Below are 9,513 nucleotides of genomic sequence, written 5' to 3' on the forward strand. Positions count from 1 at the left end.
AGTAAAAGCACTGTTTAGCATGTTGATATCAGCCCTTCATGGGTGTGTCAATGGTACGACACGCTGGGGGCAGAGCAATCTCCTGCTCCTTCAGCCATTGTTTTAGTTGACTCGAAGCCATGACAGACAGAATACGTTTAAGATGAGCTTAAGTCATTATGATGTTGGTGTTTTTATTTTGAGCAGAACACCATACAGAATCACAATGGCTCATTGATTTATTGCAAAGTCTTCATCTGCTCATTTGTGATCATGAAGCGACCACATCACAAAAGGAGGCAGATGTTGGGGCTGAGAATGTGCACCGTTTGTGGATCCAGAGGATGTTTGGCCTTTACTGCTCTTAATTCAGCAACCACCAAGGGAAGGACTATTCATCCCTGTCTTCATTATCATATCCATGGTGGGAAAAGGCTCTGCTGTCATTGTGTGATTGGTAGCCACAAAAGCTTAAGGGTGTCAGTTGGCCAATGGGGCAACACCCCATAACAGTTGTCGTGCATGACAAAGTAAATTCTTTGAAAGTTGCAACACTTTTTTTTTACGAGAAAGGCAGATAAATATTTATTGAAAGTACTGAAGCAGGCATCTGACCATTAAAATAGAAGATGCATTTCACCAAGTACAGACATACATTTTATATCAAATGTTTTAAATGATTGGTCATGAAAGTATAGCTTCATAGACAGGTGTTGCACAACCAAGGTAAGTTGTAAACAGTCATTTTAGATTGTACGATAGAATTTGATAACCTACAATTACGTTCCTTTTATTCAGATAATAGCAGGCCTGTGACATAAAGGCCAGAACTATTGGGTAATCCCCTGATGCACACAGGGTGAAATAAAGAATAGCAAACTCTTATAGGCCATAAACTTCCTCTCACAGGAAGTTACTCTCACAGTCTTTTCCCCAAACATACAGCATGGGCAGAAAATATACACATTAACCAAATCCAAACAAATAGGCCCTAAGTTGTTAAATACCATGCAACTTTTATAACATTCTAGAAGGAACATGAGTAAAAACCGACATTGTACATATGACCTAATATTTATTAGGACAAGAAAAGGTATCATCTTCAATCCATACATATGATGTTATCATTCAGATGCGAGTACTTCCAAAAAAAATACAGGGTCGAAGTATGAATTTTTCCAAAGTATGGTTTCATGTAGGTCACACATAGTGATGTGATCACATAGCTATCTCAGTGAGTAATGAGCCTATGCCCATGTTAGGATGTGAGAGAGAGAAAAAAAAACAGGCTTTTCTGTCAGAGGAATTTGCCTCTCTCTATTTCTGCCAAACACAAAGGTGGCCTGTTGCTGAATGGTTACTGACTAATATGGGTCCTGTGCCCCCCAATGAGATGCATTAAAATCAGAGGCCTAGAATTTCTAAAGTATCTCAGAGCTCAGCTTGTACAGTTAAAGTTTTATGTGGTTCTCACTATCAGTCTTTCTCCTGAAATAGCTTCTCTCATTGCTTCCTCGTCGACTCTTAAACATCAAGGGTCTTATTTTATCCAGACAGCAGTTTTGTATACTGTTTACAGCACATTTGTCTAGTTAATGGTGAAAACAAGAGCACCCATAAAGCCTGTGTAAGCAAGAATGCTTGTAACAGGAATATATTAGAATAGTTGACAGTGGGTCTTTGGCTAAGGCAGATAGTTTACAATAACCCACAGTACATACATCAATCACGCACTAGGTCAACAGTTTTCAGTCCAACTGCAACATGGGTACTGCATTAGCACTGTTACCTTAGACAGAGGTGCTTACAGTTGGAAGTGGGCTAATCTTTAGTCTGTTGAGTTTGTAATCCCGTGAATCCTTGGATTCCCGTACATTTAACACTGTTCAAATTGTATGTGGAATTCCACTTACAGTACAATGTTAGCAACTTTGTGGTTGAACAACTGTGTGGTCAGTGGAAGGTCATACTCGTATCCTTAGAAGTGTTTTTACAAACATCTATTGTATTGCTTGTGGTAATCAGACTGGCTGGCAGACATTTCCACGGGTGCACCAAGCGAGATGCAGCCAATTCAAAGTGACGTGTGCATGCAACCTTTTCTGTGGAGGAGAATCACCCTGCAGAGATGAGTAGCACACCAACTGTGAGACTGGCACAGGCCCACATAGCGAACACACAGACACACTCACGCACACATGCACTCACACACACCCTCACTCACACACACTGAACACACACCCAAACACACACTCTCATGCACAGACCATTATTCTCTCTCTTACACACACACACACACACACACACACGCACACACACACACACTCGTACATGCCTGCACATGCAGAGACGTTCACACTTCCACCATGGCTCCGCCCCCTCTACATGGCTAAACATGCACACTGACAAATACAGACACGCACAGATTCCTGAATACACACAAACCTCCTCTGACAGGCCAGCACAAGCACGCCCTCTGTTACATATGAGAGCCCAGAGCTCGAGGACAACAGCATTCACAAACGGACAATGACACTCCTAAGACGTCTGCTGTGTAGGAGCCGTGCATGGCAGGACAGACTGAGGTCAAGCACTCATTCATGTCTGTATGATAAAAAAGAAAAGATCCTGAAATCCTCTACAACTCACCAAAACACAAACATACCATCACATACATGATTATGCCAGTAATCTATGCTGATGTACATGTCATAGCCAATATCCAGTATCGGGAGGTTAAACATGCCTCTGAGTATGTTAGCAAACAGACAAAGACAGACTGTTCTGTGCATGCTACATTGAACCAACTGTATTCTGAGCCAAGGAGAGATGCTTTTGTGTGACTAATCCCAATCTGTACATAATGATTTCCAATGAAACAACCAAATGCAGTGCACTTTGTTTGTGGTCATGTTCATGTGATTATCCTTTCGGCATGGTCACTGTAATATCCGAAGGTGAAATGCTAATGTCTTCAGCGTTGTGAAACTGATGTAGTGAAGTAAAAGACATGGCTTCCTGTTTGAGACAAGGCTATGTCCTCTCTCGTGGTTCAGACTGAGGCTGAGAGGTAACAGAGCATCGAGCAGTGGACCTGGGGAGCAATCAGACTTCCGCAGCCTGCTCTGCCTCTCTGAGCACCCTGCAGGAAACATGCTGCCCTGTGATACGGGCCCTTTCAGAGCCGGGTTCAACATGACTCGCGGAAATGACCAAAAATGTACAAATAGGTTGCAGTTATAGATTGCACTGTGTGTGTGTGTGGCTTATTTGGGGAAAGCTCAAGCTTTTTTTCAGCCATATTGCAGCTACTTGTTTTGCTCTGGTGCCTAACAAACTCAGGACTTGTACACGTTAACATTACACCAGAACAAGACAGGAAGTGCTCTTACCAAACCCTCCAATACCTTCAGTGAGTGTCATCACACCCTCTCCTTCCGACCTCTGCCGGCCACTTGTTTTCCTACAGAAAGACGCTAAGACAATGCAGTAGTCAGCTGTTTCATTACCCTATTTGAACACAATGACGATTGCTTAACTGAGTGGTGTAGTAGAAATTTCTACCACTGTGGCTACAATAATGACAGTTTGGCTCATTAGGAAAGTATTAATTCTAGTTTGGACTATATTTCCTGTACTATGCAGTGGCTCCATAGTCCCAAACTCGGATCAGAGAAAGCTTGTTAGGTGTTGACTTGATGGTTGGAGCACCTCCAGAGAATTTTGAGAGGAAGTGGTTACACAAAGAGTCTGACTCTTGCTATGTGTCTGCACTGCTGCCGGTTCTCTGAAGAGGAAACAAATGCATTCTGTCACCTCACCTCATTTGCAGGATAGCATGCAAATCACACGTTATTCCCAGTATACTTAGCGTTCCAGGTTTTCACTGGAAACAAGAGGTCAATTACAAGTCTCCATAATGCCTTCCTCTCTGTCTGCTTGTAGCAATCTCCACAAAGTAATGAAAGAAAACAAATATAAAATCTATGTTCATAAGACAGAAAGCCCCAATAGTGATGAGATGTTTATCTTCTCGGAACAGGCATTTAGAGATTCCATCTTGACTTTACTGAGGGACACACATTAAACCTCGAGGTGTATTCAGACAGCTTGATGAAAACCGTCTGAGGAATGGGCTTATCAGTCACTGCTCCCAGCATCCCGGCCAGAAACAACTTGCCTGGATGTTCAGTCTTGGCCACATAGGGATGGCAATAAGGAGTTCAATCAAAATGCATTTACAGATGATAGGTGTGTTTGTGTCTGTTCCATGGGGCTTATCTATATAAATGAGAACATCTTTGAATTCGTGTACAGGCCTAACACTTTGAGAAGTCTGTTGTGAAATCAGGTAACGGCTAAAAGTGATCGGTATTTTGATAGTTCGGCACTTTATTCAAACCCCAGGGGAAATTGCATAATTATACACAAATTACACGTACTCACAAATGAGCACCATCTAAACACTTTATATACAAATTACGCACAAATGTAGCATGAGGAGGCATCTTAGTATCAGCTTATGATCACAACGTGATTAAAAGAAAATGTTTGCATATACGTGCATTTTTTACATACAAACTTGCATGCGTAAGTATATGGAAGTATATGCAGGCTATTGAAACAAGGTCGGTTGAGGGTTTAGAACTGTAACTTCCCACTTCCGCTCATAGTGAATTTTTACTGTCCCCTTTGTAGCTTGCTTGGTTGTTATGGTTGTAACAACTATTTAGTAGCCCTCTCGAAACTTTAGAGCTCTATGAAGCAAGAATCTTCTTTAACCATGTTCAAAACTGTTGAAAAAAAGATGCCATGTTTGACGTGAATTCTAACTTATACTTGAAATAATCTATTTGTGCAATCTTATTAACTTACAAGCAGTTATAAAGCTATGGCCTGTTGGCCAATTCTGTAATGCTTGAGTTGTTTTGCAACAATATGACTAGAAACAGGAAATTGCTAAATGAGACTGACCGGACACATACCATAGTAAAAGAGTAACATAACCATCAGGAATGTTCTCCTGTTCTATATCCTACAGTATAAAGAAAGGTTTAAAAACACAAAAGTAATATAACAAGTGAAAAGTACAACAACAAAGCACAATCTGTTGTATTACAAAGTAAGAAGAGTCTAAATAAGCTTTGACTTGACAGTTTTATATAGTAACTCAATTTATTTTTCTGCTCATTGTATAATTACAGTCTCCTGTCTTTCAGGCCCATCTATACGAATTTAATAAATATATATATTTATTATATTATATATTATACATATAAATATTACATAGTCCTGCACACACCACATAGTCCTGTGCTTGCAGTGACCATATCTCTGGTAAAATGATGATGTTATACTGCAAACTATGTATACTATTTGGAATGTGCAACACTGTGACCACATCTGGTATGAAGCTTTTGATTGAAAGGTAAAACTGTATATCCGTATAATATTACTGTGTCCTACTTCAGCACAGAAAACGAAATGTTCTGAGAAATTTGAAAAACCTGTTCCTGATTTGACAATACAAGAGGAGAGACACACCTTAAACACCTTAGCAGCAGGACATAGCTTTTGCCGACATGGAGGTTTTGAGAGGAAGAGGAAATAGCTCGGCCAAGGCCTGGGGTTAGATATAAAGTCACATGACACGTCAAAGGAAAATAACACAGAAGGTCTCTTCTTCATAACGGCCAGTAGAACCGGGGGTAATCTAACAAAAACTAAATGTGCATGACTCAAATATTTCATATTTGTTAAGGCTAATCAGGAATTACAGTCCAGCTCAAATGCAACTTCTCTGGGGTTTAACATGGTGTTGAGCTTAGTGAGGGTATTTCTGGGAGAGTAATTTTAGGGATGGATCATGGGAAAAGAATGCTGCGAATCTCCAGAGAGCTTCATTATAAAGCCAGAGTTGAAACAGTGGAGCAGATGAGCTCCTTCTCACACGACTCATTAGGCCCATTTGCTCCGAAAATGGCATCTGACAGATTGAAGTTAAAGATGCATTCCTGGGCAAGATCAAATACACCAAATGGGGGTCACAATCAGCAGTTTCTGTACACCAGAGACGGTGCAGAGTTTTGTGTGGACAACTTCCCTGGTAAAAAAAAAAACTGTGTTTGATAGGAGTGTGAATCCTTGCCATAACAAGTAACTGCAACATATTTGATCAATTCACTTGCCAGAGTTATCCAGGACTCCAGCTGTTGTCCACCACCAGGCTTCATCAAGCCCAAGCCCACCCTCAAAGGGCAGTCCAGCGTGCATCAGCTGGCCTGCTCATGACTGGCCCCGATGACCGATGAGTCGATGGGCCACAAAGTGCGCACAGGCATGACCAACCGTGCGACTGAATAAGTAACCCCACCACCATGAAGCAGGTCCTCCAGGGAGTCCCGGGCCGTCCTCGTCAAGCTGCCTCAGCGAACACGGCTCAACAGCGTCCGCTGCATTATTCATGAGAGCAGAGAATGGCAGGTGTCCAGCAAAGGCAACAGTCTGAGTCCCCTTAGTCACGTGGAGGAGAGAAAGGGGCTCCCTGGTCTCACAGACTGACTAATCCCTGAAGTCTGGCACTCTGATTGACTGGGCTCCAGTCCCTGTTAGGACCGTGCACGTAGTTATTATGAGGCAAACAGAACAGATGTTCTAGACGGGCCACCTGGAACAACATGAGCTATTGTATTAGGATTACAGGTGGAAGAAGTTCATGTACTTTCTTGGCCTATATGCAAAGGACAGAAAGTCAACCACACAATTAAATATAGAACTAAAACACTAAAACTGTTTCTAGTATATTAGTAGTGTTGCTGAGGATTCAAATGCTTTTTTGACCTGTCTGTCGTGTATTTTTTTGGACTCTCAAAGGCAGAATTGTGCAAGCCTGGTTTGTGTTGGGTGCTTTCTTAAAGTATCACTTCTCTTATGCTTCCATCTCTTACTGACTTTGTTCTATTGCTGCCTTTTGTCTTTTTTCCTCTGAGGGAAGCAATCTTTTGACCGTGGCCTAAATCACCAGAGTGATGGGCCTGATGGGAATTTGAGTCCGTGGTGGACCTGCTGAGCCGGAATGATCTGCTGATGTTCCCAAGGTTACATCTGCTAATGAAGAGGTCAGCCATGCATCCATCCCTGAAACCACCTCCGCAAAGTCCAGCGCAGTACAGGAAACGTCCATGATGTGACACATTACCAATGCATTATGCCTTCCGTTTAGTCTGCTAAATATCTCTTAGGCTGTTTGGTGTGATGTGAACATATATAGCTCTGTATCTAGAATTATGTTCTAAAATTCTAGCTAAAGCTAAAATGATGCATGGTGATCAACATTTAGATCCACAAAACCCCGCCACATTCGTTATTATAAGCACCATACCCACAGTGACACGAGCAGATGCAGAATACAGAACAAACGTTGTGGGTATGTACAACACCAGGACCTTTGGCACTGGATCCTAACTAGGGGTAGGAGCCCAACATTTGTTTCATTTTTACAATGACAGAACACTACTAAAAGTGGTTACTCTGATCTGATCCTCTATAATCTTTAGCAGTCACAGTAGTCTCTTCAAACTTGACTCGTCTCATCTCCCACTCAGGGCAGGATGTGGTTGTGTACACACTACTTTCAAAATAACTCCCCACATGTCTTCTCACTCCTTTTATAGTCAAAGGCATGGCCTTTCGGAGGGGCAGACAGAGAGACACCTGAAAGAGAGGGTGTGTCTACCATTTGAAGAAGGTGAAGAGCACCCTCAGTTTACCAGTGATGTCAGGGAACCCCTCATTATAGACCCAGGTTTTAGGTTGTAGGGTAATGACAAGCTGGTGAGAGAAGTAGAGCTGCTCAAACAAACAAGCATCGTTGAATTCCAGGAAGTTCCCTTTGCAGACTTCCTGAAAGCAGTGGGCATTGACTTAGCTACCAAGTAAAAGCTATTTGTAATTTGAAACCACAACATAGAAAGGCTTTGTTTTCCTATACAGGCATGATGGGTGCAAAACACTGTCAGTGAAACTGACCTACTTTTGGGACACCACCTTACAAAGAGTAATTTTTTTTGTCAGCAAATTAGGAAAATGATAGAACATTGTAAAATGTATTTTCTTTGTGAGCCTTCATTCTTCATTTTTATGATTCAGGATGTGAAAAGAGGCAACTTCCTGTAGTCTGCCTGAAACAAAACTTGAGCTAACAGAGACCTCTGGTGACAGAAAGATAAAGACGTCAGCTAGGCTGGTAAATTTCCATTCAGATGCAGCTGAGATTGTGAATCAAAAGGAATATGATACCTGAAATCTGAAATTCTGTTCTTAAAAACGGATTGAATTCAACTGAATGGAATATAATTCCAAAAAGACAATACAATCAATATAATCAAATGAAGATGATTTGGATAGAAACGCCCATGCTTTTCAATCGTGCTAATGAAATGTGACTGGCTCAGGACTCCCCCTAGTGGAGGAAAACAGCAACAGTGAACCAAGGCTAAATCCTTTGTTTACTTTCACGCAGCCGGTTGACAGTTTATTTCTCAAGAGCTCTTGCGCAACAATATGTTTGCAGGGTATGATTTCATATGCTGTGCAGTGTCACAAGTGAAATCCATTCTAAAGTCACAAACTGTGTCAGGGGACATTCAAATCAACAGTACATTCCAACTCTGAAGAGCTAACAGCGAGGTGCCATCTGTCCAGTGGGACAACAGCCACTCGGAGAAACAAGAGCCACTCTACAGTAGATCTAAGTCTGGAGCCCTGCAGTGTCCAGCAGGGAGCCCCTCTGCTTCCCTCCCAGTAAACCAGACAGACACGCCTTCAGGACGGAGGAGGGTGCTGTTGTTGTTGGAATAATGGCTTCATCTGGGCCAGCTGGGAGCTCTCAGGCATGCCGAGCAGAGCAGCCAGGGTCTGTCACCTGTCGGCCAGCCTGCCCTGAGATGTCTGCTGTGCATCAGGGGTTGTCAAGTTGCAGCGGTCTAGAAGTAAGGCATCCGCTAGCATGTGGGGCTGAGTGAGATGTTGTTCAGCGTTATTCTGAACAGTAGTTAATGATAGATCCCAATGGCTAGCCAAGATAGGCATTGAAATTACTGGCACAATGACTGTACATACGGTATAAAAAGTTGAGGTGAATCTTGTTTTCACAAGTTCTGCATTGGTGCATTATCATATGTTTACTGTAACATTAAACATCCCAGTAGACTGATATAAAAGCAGACAGGGCTGAACATGGGCATTATAACATTGCCAATAAAAACACTTCTTTGTGTGAAGTGTTTCATAGCGATGAGTGGAGTGTTCCTCAGGAATTCAGATCATTGCATAGATCCTTTTCATGTTATTTTGTGCCCCATCTTATGTCGTCAGCCAAAAACTCCAAACCGAGACCAAGATGACTTGTTAAAACGATTTGTGTGAAAGGTAAGAAAGAACACCTGGACTGAGAAGACCAGTGTCTGCTGAAAGACAATAGATCCTAAGTCAGTATATCAGTGATGACCAGAAAAAGAAATGAGATTTTAAAAA

This window comes from Hypomesus nipponensis, chromosome 23 (assembly GCF_054491055.1).
Source record: "Hypomesus nipponensis isolate SF chromosome 23, ASM5449105v1, whole genome shotgun sequence".
NCBI lineage: Eukaryota > Metazoa > Chordata > Actinopteri > Osmeriformes > Osmeridae > Hypomesus > Hypomesus nipponensis.